This window comes from Elephantulus edwardii, unplaced genomic scaffold (genome assembly GCF_000299155.1).
Source record: "Elephantulus edwardii isolate Elephantulus edwardi_28Jun2011 unplaced genomic scaffold, EleEdw1.0 scaffold00226, whole genome shotgun sequence".
Lineage (NCBI taxonomy): Eukaryota > Metazoa > Chordata > Mammalia > Macroscelidea > Macroscelididae > Elephantulus > Elephantulus edwardii.
The window spans coordinates 425063-438473 of record NW_006399976.1 but is presented as its reverse complement, the minus strand read 5'-3'; the positions used below and the strand labels follow the sequence as shown (position 1 = coordinate 438473).

General features: G+C 44.0%; 2 pseudogenes; both read left to right on the top strand.

The window, feature by feature from the left end:
• The first annotated feature begins 5328 nt into the window (after positions 1-5328).
• On the top strand, positions 5329-6185 carry LOC102868874 (annotated as a pseudogene).
• Positions 6186-12066: 5881 nt separating this feature from the next.
• LOC102868469 lies at positions 12067-12369 on the top strand (annotated as a pseudogene).
• The last annotated feature ends 1042 nt before the right edge of the window (positions 12370-13411 follow it).

The window sequence follows — 13411 nt, the reverse complement described above, 5'->3', positions numbered from 1 at the left end:
TTCCCTCTATCTCCTTTTCAGTCTTATGGGCTTTGTTCTTGGGTTAGTGCTGCTCTTTTGACCTTACATGTTGGCTATTCTAAGGAGTGAGTGCCTCCCTGGCATTACTGGTCACCTTAGAGACCTGCCTGTTGTTTGGCTGTAACATTGGGCTCATGAATATAAAAAATGATGAGGATGGTACAGGTCAGGGCGAGGTTCAGCTCCGTTGTCCACAGAGTCACTGTGAGTCATAGACGACTTGGTGGCACCTTACAACAACAACAACAACATTGTTTGGCTGGGGCTCTGGCAGTAACCCAAAGGCCACACGTCTCTGGTTCACATCCACCAGTGACTCCTCGTGAGAAGGACAAGCAGTCTTCTCCCACAGAATTCTTTGGTGTTAGGTGCTGTTGAGTCTAGCACGACTCGGCGACCCTGTGCACAACAGCTCTGAACCCCATTCCATCCTGTGCCATCCTCTTACCTCTGACACACTGAGCCCATTGCTGCAGTTACTGTGCCAATCCCTGGTTGAGGGTCTTCCTCCCTTGACCCTCCCTCCATCTTCCTAAACGTGATGTCCATCTCCAAGGAATATAGCCTCTCCTAGCAGCAAGCCCAAAGTTTGTGAGACAAAACTTCGCCATCCTTGCTTGTGTGATTTACAGCCTTGGGAACCCATTGGAGGGTGAGCTATGAGGCCGTTCTGACTTGATCAATAATGAGTTTGGGGGGTTTTAATTGTTTGGCTGGAAATTGAGCCACAGAGAGCGAGTTATGTTTCAGGTTAGAGGATTGGCCAAGGGCTGCAGTCCCTGGACTTCCACCAGTCTTTTGTGGACCCTTGAGCCTGACCTCTTTTTCCATGATTTCAGTTTTGTTCCACATTTCCGCTCACGTTCTCCAGGGTCTTCCACTCCTATAGAGTGGTCATCCGTGAGAGCTGAGAACCATCTGTTTCCAACAATAAACCCTTGTTGGTATGTGCCTTCAGATTGCCTGCAACTCCTAGTGACCCTATACACAGTGGCTCTGAAGCTGGCCCTGTCTGTCCTGAGCCAGACTCACTGATTCCAACACACCTACCCACATTGCCTCAGTTACTGTATCAATTTAACCCTTCCAGGGTCTTCCTCTCCTGCACTGTCCCTCCACCCTTCTGAGCATGATGTCCTGCGCCAAGGACCAGTCTCTCTTGGCCCTCTGCCCAAAGTATGTGAAACAGACTTCACAAGCTTAGCCTCCAAGGGGAAACTTGATTTCATCCTCTCCAAGACAGATCTATTTGTTTTCTTGGCGGTCTGTGGTATGCTCAAGGCTCTTCTCCAGCACTACAACTCAAAGGCATCAATTCTTCTGTCATCCTTAGTCATTGTCCAACTCTGGATCAGGTTCACCTTAATCTCTAGGCTGCCATCATTGCTTCTCAGTACTCTGGAAAGGTCCCCGGCAGCAGCTTTTCCCAGTGCAGTTTGCTTTTTGATTTCCTGATTGTTGGTGCCAAGAGTGTTGATTGTAATTTTTTTTCTTTGACATTTATCTTCCATTTTGTTTCCAGACTGTTTTGCTGTACAAAACTATCATTATGCTTTCATGTTTTTTGATTCTCACTCTTTAAATTAAGGATTATTATAATTGTTTTGTTTAAAAATTCACTAATTTTTTTTTTATAATGTCACTGTTTGCATTTCACCCTTTTACACATCTTGGACTTATTTTGGTAAAATGAACCTCCATTTCAAAGGGCTAACTGGTTGTCCAGATGGCATTTGCTGACTTGAAGTGCCACTGACCCCTTGAATAAAGCCTGATGTATGTCCACGTGTTTCTGAATCCACCTCTCACAGTCTGTCGCTGACTCTGCTGACAATGAACTTGCTGTTTTAATCATTGTAGCAGTGGAGTACCTGGATGGGACAAATGGTAAATTTGTTCAGCTACTAATCCAAAGGTTGAGGGTTCAAGTCCCTGCAGTGACATCTCAGAAGCAAGGCCTAGAGACCTGCTTCCAGAAGGTCAGTCACGCGAAGCCTTACGATGTGCAGTTGTACTCATTCACGCACGGAATCCCCATGAGTTAGTGTCCACTCAACAGCTGCTGGGGTTCTTTGTGTGCATCAGACCTGCACTTCCTCCTCGATTGCTTTTTTCCACTTCATAACTTTTCAGCTATTTTCACATGCTCGTCCCTCTGGAAATTCCAGGATTTCTAGAGGTGGAGCCTGCCTTGGTCTCCTACGGCAATCATCACAAAATAACAGCTCACGGGGTCCTTTAAAGAACAGGAATTTACCGTCCTGTGTTCTGGGGGCCAGCGAGTCTGAATTCAGGGCATCTCCATCTGCTCCAAACCACAAGGGGATGCCTGTCAAGGTCAAGGGCTCTGCCCACATGCACACCCCAAGAGAAGAGGAAGAATTGAGTCTGTCAAGCCTTGTTTTAGGGGGAAAGGGAGAGTGGAATTCTCATCTTGCAATCTGTAACCTCATTAGAGTTTGCAGCTGACGTCACATTATCTGGGTTTGTTCGAAAGGCCTTGAGTCCAGGCCATGGTTTCCAGTTGCCAGGGATGGTGATGACCCAGACTCAGCCTTCAAAGAATGTGCCCAGTCACCCCAGGAAACGGGAGCCAGCAACAGAAATCCCAAGCTGTATCTGTGGACAGCACCGGAGACTTCAATGTCATTGTCACCAGACAGGTCTCTCTGTGGTTACCCCGAAATGTGCACAAAGGGAAGAGACAATCCCATTTGTATGGAAGCTGACTAGAGATACGAGACAGAGAAAAGACAGTCACCACTTTCTACCAAGATGGCACCGAAAGCAAAGAAGGAAGCCCCTGCCCCTCCCAAAACTGAAGCCAAAGCATAGGCATTAAAGGCCCAGAAGGCAGTCCTGAAGGGCGTCCACAGCCAACAAAAAAATGAAGATTCGCACGTCACCGCCTTCCGGCGGCCTAAGACCCTAAGACTCCGAAGGCAGCCCAAATACCCCCGGAAGAGCGCCCCCAAGAGAAACAAGCTTGACCACTCTGCCATCATCAAGTTCCCCTGACCACTGAGTCAGCCACGAAGAAGATAACAACACACTTGTGTTCATTGTGACTGTCAAGGCCAACAAGCACCAAATTAAACAAGCTGTAAAGAAGCTCTATGACATTGATGTGGCCAAGGTCAATACTTTGATTAGGCCTGATGGAAGAAGAAGGCCTGTGTTCGACTTGCTCCTGACTATGATGCTTTGATGTTGCCAACAAAATTTGGATCATCTAAACTGAGTCCAGCGGGCTAATTCTAAATACAAATTTTTCTCACACAAAAAAAAAGACAGTCACCGAGGTTTGAAGCTAAGCAGACAACTGCAAAGGTCTGTGGGTGGCATGAGTGATTTACTTTTGGCTCCTAACCTGGGGGAGTTTGGGAGCTCTGAGAGCTTAGTGGTAAGAAACTGTGCTGCCATCCCAAAGCCGTTCAGTTCGAATCCACCAGCCATTCTACTGGAGAAGCATGAGTAGTCTCCCCTGTGTGGTTTACTGCCTCTGAAAACCTACTGGAGGGACAGACAAAGGCCACTTCTGACTTGACCCAATACAACAACAACAACAACATGAACCTAAGGAAGACAGGGCACTCTAGTGGTTTCGTGGTGAGGTGTTGCGCTGCCAACCGAAAGATGGGCAGCTTCCTCCCATGTGATTTACTGACTGTGAAAATCCCCTGGAGGGTCAGCTATGAGTTAGTTCTGACTCAATGGTACATGACGACAGCAATGACAGTCCTAAAGTTGGCTCAAACCCATGCCACAGCAACACAGAAGAAAAGCCTGGTGGTTACAGCAATGAAAACCCCACACGGCACTTCTGTTCTCTAAGGCATGGAGTTGGCATGGGTCAGAATCAATCCTGTGGCTACAGGGTTGGTTGGTTGGTTGGTTGGTTTTCTCTTGAGAGGGGTTAACAGTAGATTTCAGACAGTGGGAGAAAGAATTAGCCAAATCCAGGGTGAAGTTGAACAGACGAGCGCACAGCACAGATGAGACGAAAACACGGAGGAACAGGTGGAGGCCGTGAGACAAGAGGACAGAGTGAAACAAAACCAAAGAAAACTCATTAGTGCCTCCTAGTGTTCAACGGGAGCTCTGTGGGCCTACTAGAAAGAAACTGCACTGCAATCCCAAAGGCACGCAGTTCAAGGCCACTAGCTGCTCTGCAAGAGAAGGATGGGCAATCTCCTCCTGTGCAATAAACTGACTCTGAAAACCCACTCGAGGGTCAGTGATGGATCAATTCTGATTCGACAATACATAACAACAACAACAGTGTATCAGAGCAGTGATGGATCAATTCTGATTCGACAATACATAACAACAACAACAGTGTATCAGAGGGGCAGCTGTGGGTCAGGTCCTACTTGAAGGCACACAACAGCATGTGTCAGAACAGGACTGCACCCACAGAGTTTTAACAGCTGTTTTTGCAGAGACAAATCTCCAGGCCTTTCTTATGAAGTGTCCCTGGGTGACCTTGAACCTACAACTTTTTCAGTTAGCCGTCGGAGTGCATTAACTAATTTTCCACCAAGAAGCAAAGTCTGAAGGGACCACAACTGAGAATTTTCTGGATCTCATGAAACAACAATTTGCAGATGCAGAATGTCAACTGCATCACAAGCAGGCTACATTTAAACAATTAACTGAAGACACAGCAAATGTAAATCAGTGAGAAAAATTGTATGGATTAAATTCCCTTCTCAGTTCCATACTCCAAACTTCCATAGTTCCTCTTTAAGAATACTATGATAATTTCTCAGTCAGCAAAAATATCTTTGGAGAGTAAGTGTAAAATAACAACAATGGCGAGGGATTTTCCACCAGCAGATCTTCGTTGAAAGGAATATTTTTCAGGCAGAAAGTCATCAGGAGGTGGAAGGGCTGAGATACCGGAGGAGACGATGAAGAAAACAGTGGGAGATGTGGGTGAATCCAAAGACGTGTTGCTTTTAATCACAATTATTATCCTGTCCAATATGTAGGACTAAAAGCTAAATTAAATTTAGGTAACAATAACAAAAGAGTGGAGGAAAGTCCTAAAATCCTTGTATTGTTTGGAGAGGTTAAGAGTACTAAATATCTGTGGTTCGAATCCACCAGATGCTGTCCTGGAGAAGGAAGGACAGTCTCCTCCTTTACCAGTCAGATCTGATTTGATGGTACACACACGGACAAAGAAAGAATGAACTTTTTTTAAAAAAACCAGTACTAAATATCCCTCTTGCCAGGCGTCCTCCTGAAAGGGACATTGTCTTTAAACCCCGTGTGGCAATCCCTGACTTCAGCACCACCCTGATGTCCAGGGAGGACAGGGGGACCAGGGAGTCTAACTGCTTCCTTAAGTCCATCCAACTTCTGGATGACTATCCAAAATGTCTCACCGTGAGTACAGACCATGTAGACACCAAGCAGATGGTGCTGACGGGCAAGAAGGTCAAGGTGTGCAAGGCCATCCAGGGCCACCTGGATATCCACCTGGTCCCGGAGAAGCTGCTGCCTCACGTCCGGGGAAACGTGGAGTTTGTATTCACCAGGGGACCTCACTGAGAACAGGGACATGCTGCTGACCAACAAGGTGCCGGCTGCAGCCTGTGCTGGTGCCATCGCTCCAGGTGAGGTTACCGACCTGGCCCAGAGCACCAGTCTGGGCCCCAAGAAGACCACTTTCTTCCAGGCTTTGGGCATCACCATTAACATTGCCAGATGTACCATTGAAATCCCGAGTGATGTGCAGCTGATTGGAGACAAGGTGGGGGCCAGCGAGGCCACCAACTGACCATGCTGAACACCTCCCCCTTGTCTTCTGGGCTCATCATCCTGCAGGTGTTTGACAGTAGGAGCATGTGCAAATTTGAAGTGCTTGACATCACAGAGGAGACTGTGGACCCGCTTCCTGGAGGGGGTCCTCACATTGATAGCGTACAGATTACCCAACCGTTGCCTCCATGCCCCACTCAATCATCAGTGGGTGCAAGCGGGGCCTGGCTTTGCCTGTGGAGACTGAGTACGCCTTCCCACTGGCTGAAAAGGTCAAGGCCTTCCTGGCTGATCCATCTGCATTTGTGACTGCTACCCTGGTGGCCTCCACCACTACTGCTGTTCCAGCTACTGCAGCCCCAGCCAAGGTAGAAGCAAAGGAAGAGTCAGACTAGGATATGCGATCTGGTCTCTCTGCCTAATAACCAAAAGGCCACCAACTCTGCCAACTTTGTGAAACAAGGAAATAAAGGCTTCAGTCTCTTAAAAAAATTTTTTAAAAAAGAGTGCTAAATAGCCCCGGAGCTGCTAAAAGGACAAATAGATATGTCTTGGAGAAGGAGCAGTCAGAGTGCTTAGGGATAAAGAGGGCATGTAGTTAGGGATATCATGATTGGGAAGGTCAGCAAAAGAGAAGACCCTCAAGTGTGTCAGAGACGATGAGGATGGCACAGGATAGGGCAGGGTTCAGATCTGTTGTTCACACGGCCATTATGAGTCACACTTGACTCAACAACACATAGCACCAATGATAAGCAGTAAAAACAGTAAAGGAGGAATGATACTTTTAAAAAGAGAAAACACCAGAAAATAAGAAATACAACTTCCAGATTAGTTAACTGAAGTGGGACTAGAATGAAAAAAAGAAATAATCTAAAGGAAAGTGCAGAGGAAAAGTGGTACACCTAGAAACTTAAAAAAATATATTTTAAAAGTTACTAGTAATTAAAATAAATGTAAATAGATGAAAAATTCCAGTTAAGTGGCACAGGTTATGTTTTGGGGTTTTCTTATTCATTGTTGCACATTTTCTTCCCTCCCCCTCCCCAGTCCACTGTGCCGTGCACCTCTTGTTCCGGATGGTTGCCATATGTGTAATACCATATGTTTAATGCCATACCTATAATGCATTCCTCTCTGACAGTTCTTCCAATGCAGTGTTCATTATCTATCCATTCTTTTCTTATTCTCCCCCAACCTCTTATGTCAGTCCTATTTTATAACAATGATGTTATATTTGGCCTTTTGTGACAGATATTTCACTCAGCATAATGTTCTCTAGGCTCGCCTATGTTGTATAATGTTTTGCAAGTTCATTGTTCTTCAGTGCTGCGTAATACTCCATTGTGTGGATATACCCTAGTTTTTCTGTCCAGTCTTGTATGGATGGGCACTTAGATTGCTTCCATCTCTTTGCTGTTGTGCATAATGCAGCAATAAACCTGGGAATGCATGCATTTGTTTGAGTCATGGTTCTTGTTTCTTAAGGGGTTATTTTAAAAAAATCCAGGCTTCATGCTGTTTACAAGAGACATTTAAGCATAAAGATATTTAAATTTTGAAAGCAGAGGATGGGGAAAGGTAAAACTGGCCAACACAAAAAAATAATCATTTGAGCTGATGTTGTTGTTGTTGTTATGTGCCGTCGAGTCGTTTGCGACTCATAGTGACCCTATGTACAACAACCCTAAACCCTGCTCTATCCTGTGCCAATCGCATTGCCTCTGACACGCCCATCCCGATTACCCCAGTCACTGAATCAATCCACCTCATAGAGGGTCTTCCCCTCATGCGCCGTTCCTCCCCCCTCCCAAGCATGATGTCCCTCTTCAAGGACCTGTCTCTCCTTACAACATGTAGCCACATTAAATATATTTTTAGTATATTACTATAAATAAAAATTATCTAATCAGGGGTTTTAAATCACTAAAAAAATATTTCAGTTCATAACCTGTCTGCAACTAATAAAGGCTTCGTACAGAAGATTAGAACTACTGGAGGGGGTCAAAAGCTTATTTTAGACAACAAAAAAGCCTAGTAATAAAGTTCCTAATATTCCTAGAAAGAACCCCACTGTTTTAGGCATTATATTTATTCATTGCTGATGTCAGCTGGATCCTGGCTAAAAGTAAAAAATACCAGAAGAATGTCTATTTGTGTTTTATTGACTAATGCAAGGGCATTTGACTGGGTGGATCATAACAAGTTGTGGCTGACATTGAGTAGAAGGTGAGTCCCAGGGCACTTAATTATACTCATGTGGAACCTATACCTGGACCAGGAGGCTGTTGTGCTAACAGAGCAGGGGAACACTGCATGGTTTAAAAGAGAGAAGGGAGTACGTCAGGTTTATATTCTCTCTCCATACTTATTCAATCTTTATGCTGAACAAATTATCCAAGAAGTTGGAGTCTATGAAGAGGAATGTGGCATCAGGACTGGAGGGAAACTCATCAATAACCTGCGTTATGCAGATGACACAACTTTGTTTGCTGAAAGTGAGGACTTGAAACACTTGTTGCAGAATATCAAGGAATGCAGCCTTTGGTACAGATTGCATCTCAAGTCATGAAAACTAAGATTCTTACCACTGGAACAAGGGGCAACATCATGATGGATGGAGAAGAGATTGAAACTTTCAACAGCTTCATATTGCTTGTTGGATCCACAACTTAACATCTTTGATACCAACAGTCAGGAAATCAAGAGACACATTACATTGGGAAAATCTGCAATTAGGGACTTCTTCAAATTATTGAAGAGTAATGATGTCAGTTTGAGGACTAAGGTGCATTTATAGTCTTTCTGATCACTTGCTATGTATCTGAGAGCTGGACAATGACTAGGGATGACAGAAAAAGAAGTGATGCCTTTGAGAATGGCCAAGAGAACAGATATGTCTTGGAGAAAGTGCAGCCAGAGTGCTCTTTGGAGGCAACTTGGCCTCACATACTTTGGGCATGTTGCAAGGAGGGGCTGTTCCTTGGAAAGGAACATGATGCTGGGAAGGGTGGTGGGTTGGTGAAGGAGAGGAAGACCCTCAACCAGGTGGATTGACACAGTGACTGCCACATTGGGCTCTTGTGGGTCAGGAAGTGTGAGGATGGTGCAGGATAGAGCAGGGTCCAGATCTTTTGTTCACAGGGTCACTATGAGTTGTACTTGATGGCACCTGACAATATGTTGTTAGATTTGGGCTGGACTTTATGAGAGGGAATATAGCATCAGCTGATAACACAGCCATGCTTGCTGAAAACTGAGGAGGGCCTGAAGCATTTGCTGCAGAGGGTCATGGACTGTAGTCTGCACTATGGATTGAAACTCAGTATCAAGAAAATGAAGGTTCTCACCACTGGGCAATTGGCAGCATCATGATAGATGGAGAAGAGAAGGAGATTGTTAATAATTTCAGCTTGCTTGGTTCCACAATCAAAGCTCTTGTCACCAGCAATCAGGAGATGAAAAGATGAATTTGCTGTCAGGAGTGTCAGCAGTCCTCTCCAGAGTGCTAAAGGACAACAATGTCGGTCTAGAGGCTAAGGTGCGCCTAATCCAGGCCATGATCTTCTCAATTACTTGTTATGCCTCAGAAAGCTGGACAATAACCAAAGATGATAGAAGAAAAATCGATGCCATTGAGCTGTGGTGCTAGAGAACAGTATTTAACATGGACAGCCAAGAGAACGAAAAGGTCTGTCCTGGTGAGGGTGACGACAAGCTGCTCTTTGGAGGCTAGGATTTTGAAGCTCTGTCTCACATATTTGGACATGTTGCCAGGAGGGTTCAGTCCTTGGACAAAGACATCATACTTGGAAGGATAGAGACACAGTGCAGGAGAGGAAGACACTGGATGAAATGGATTGACTCAGTAGCTGGGGTAGTAAAGGTAGGTGTGCCAGAGACAGTGAGATTGGCTCAGGGTAGAGCAAGGTTCAGAACTATTGTGTTACAGTCGACTCAATGGCACATAACAACAACCACCACCATCCTGTCTTTGCATTCCAGATCACCCTCACCCAAGAGCTCAGGCTGACAGAACTTCAACATCTAAAACACGAGGGTCTGCAGACAGAGGAGGAAGATGTGGTCAGTCACACACCAACTCTTATAGCCTTCCACTCAGAAGTGACTCATCACATGCATTTGCACTTGATTGGCTAAAGCAAGTCACATGACCTTAACTAACTTCCTTAGTGGAGAAGTGCATGCTTCTCTGTAAAAAGAGAACCTGTTGGTAGGAGTGTAAAATGGTGCAACCACTATGAAAGATAGGATGGCACTTTCTCAAAAAGTTGTAAATAGAAGTACCATTTGATCCAGCAATTCCACTACTGGGAATATACCCTAAAGAAACCATAACTGACACCCAGGTAGATATATGCACACCCATGTTTATTGTGGCTTTGTTCATAATAACAAAGAGTTGGAAACAACCCAAGTGCCCATCAACAAACGAATGGATAGAGAAGCTCTGGTATATTCACACAATGGAATACTATGTAGCATTGAAAAACAAGGAACTCATGAAATATTATGCAAAATGCATGACCCTGGAGGACACTATGCTGAGTGAAATATTTCAAATCCCAAAAGGACAAATATTGCATAGGGCCACTGTTGTAAAATGGGACTGACATCGGGGCTGAGGGAAGACTGAGAAAGAAAGGATAAATAATGTATACTGCATTGAAACAGATGAGGGAGAGAATTGCTTAAACTGGGTGGGAGGAATTGTATAACAATGAAATAATTTTTCTTTTACTTTCCAAAGCGAAGAGTGAATTTGAGGGAGGGTCAACAGAGGAAAAATACAACAATGAATGAATGGAAACCCCAAGTCTCTAAACTTTCATTAAAGTTAATTTTTTTTAAAAAGAATGGAAATAATGAGAGAAGAAGAAAAAGAGAACCTGAAATAATGATGAAAATCACAAGGAAAAACTCCACTCAAAAGAGTTCGTTTTGTCTTTGGGTAATGACCAACAAAATCTTTCTTTCCTGTTGTGTAAAAGACAAGACAGTAAATATTTTCAGCTTTGTGGGCTATTTAGTTGCAGTTGCTTAACTCTGTCCCTGCCTTGTTGTGGTGTCATTTGCATCGATTCTGAAGATGGAACAGATGGCACCCTTGCCCAGCCCTGCACCATCCTTTCTATTTCTGGTGTGTCTGTCATTACAATCCTTGTGTCAATCCATCACATTGAGGACCTGTCCTTGGACTCTCTTCCTTTCTGAGCATGATGTACTTACTTCTCCAGCGACTCCTGCCCTCTGACAACATACCCAAAGTGTGTGAGAGAAGTCTCACTATCCTTGCCCCTATAGGACATTTAGGCCTCTACAGGGTATTTAGGCCTCACAGCTTTCAAGACACATGTGCTATTTTTGGCAGCACATGGTGTATTCATTAGTCTTTGCCAAATGTACAATTCAAAGGCATCAATTCTTTAGTCTTCTTTATTTGTCGTGTAATTTTTATATACATATGAAGCAACTGAAAATACCATGACATCAGTCAGGCACACTTTTGGCAACACCAATCTTTTCTCCCTTTATGATGATGTTGCCTGTTGGTCCAGTTGTGAAGATTTTTGGCAACAGTTTCACTTTCCTTAGATCCACAATCAACATCTATGGTAGCAGCCGTCAAGAAGTCAAAAGACATGTTGCACTGGGGAAATCTCATGTCAAAGGCCTCTCCAAAGCGCTAAAGATCAAGAATGTCAGTTTAAACACTAAGGTGTGCTTGGTTGAAGCCATGGTATTTTCAGTTGCTTCCTATGAATCTGAATGTTGGACAATAAATAAGTATGGCAGAAGAAGAATCAATGCCTTTGAGCTGTGGTGTTGGAGAAGAGTACTGAATATCCCATCAACTGCCAAAAGAACAAACAGGTCTCGTAGGAAGTGTCCTTAGGGTGCCCTTTAGAGGCAAGGATGGTGAGACTGGCTCACATACTTCAGGTATGTTGTCAGGAGGGACGAATCTTTGGAAAAAGCTATCATGCTGGGAAACGCCAGAGGAAGACCCTTAACAAGAAAGATTTACACAGTTGCTATCACAACGCTTATCAGTGGTGATGAGGACAGAGCAAGGTTCAGCTCTGGGGTTGGTAGGGTTGCTGAGCCGGTTGACTTGATGGCACATAATGACGACAACAACCAGAAGCAAACCTAGACAACAAATAATAAGTAAACATGGTTGTGTGCCAGTAAAACTTTATTTACAGCTTTCCCAAGATTGGTTTCCTGGGACTGTGGCTTGCAAGGTCCTCCATGGAGCCAGAGCAGATGCTGGAAGGGCAGACAGACGCAGATTGCAGAAAATCTTCACTCTGAGTATGGTCTCACAGACAACATAGAGAGGATAATAGAAAGTGGGAATATTAATGCAGAAAAGTCATCAAAACAGGAGGTGGATCTCCAGTCACTGCCAACCCGTGCCTACCTGGATCTGACAGTGTGCCTATTTTATTACAGGGACTTGCTGTACTGGCAAAGGAGAGACCACCAAACCCCATTGAATTTCTAGCATCAGACTTTTTAAAAAACAAGGCACAGTTTGAAGATCGAAACTGACTTATTAGGAAGAATAGAAAAATTGGTTGCTGCTTTAGATTTACACGATTAAGAGGCAGCTTAATTGCCATGATCCCCTCCCCACTTTTGGAAATACAAAAACCTTCAGGACCATACAACCGCATTCTGGAGCTGCAGCAGAGAACATATTTTCCCTTATTTTGAGTTAATCGCAATACTTAATCAATGAGTTTATTCTGTGCACTTTTTTCTTCAGATTGTCTTTAACTTTGTTTTTTAAAAGGCCTTCAAAATAAATAGTTGAAATGCCAAAACCCCTTCCAAAAGACCCCAAACCTTTATTTGCAAGGACGTGTTGTGATATATAATAAATAGGAATTACAGGCGACAGAGTTGTCTGTCAGATACTGTTCTAAATCTGAACGTTTAAATGAAGACAGACTAGGAAGAAGGATTGGTGATTCACTTCAAAATAGCAGGCCTTTGAAAACCCTATGTACAATAGAGCACAGACTAGCAGATATGGCAACTGAGGCTGAGCCCTCAAGTACAGAAACAGAAAGGAAGAGGAACAGTTGTAAGCAGACACTAGTGATTGGAACATGGAATGTGAGAACCATGAACGTAGGATTGATTCAGTGACTAGGGTAATGGGCGTAGGTGTGTCAGAGACAATGAGATTGGCACAGGATAGAGCAGGGTTTAGGGCTGTTGTACACAGGGTCACTATGAGTTGCAGGCAACTTGACGACACATAACAACAAACGACAACAGACTAGGGAGGAATTGTGCTACAAAAGCCTATTTTTAAGGATTCTGACACCCCAGCCCACCCCTGGCATTTCTAGCCGTTATCTCTCATTATCTGAAGGATCAGCCTTCCCTTTACCATCATCTATATTCATGGAAGTGTGTGAGCCAGCTGCTTCACTCCTTCAGTCTTTTTCATTTTACTTTTTTTTTTTTTTAATTTTCTACTAGTTTATTTACAAAATCTGAATACATTGTTTTCAAGTGCAAATTCTTTCCATTTCCCTCACCCAAAGGACCTCTTATACATTGTTGATGGGATTGTAAAATG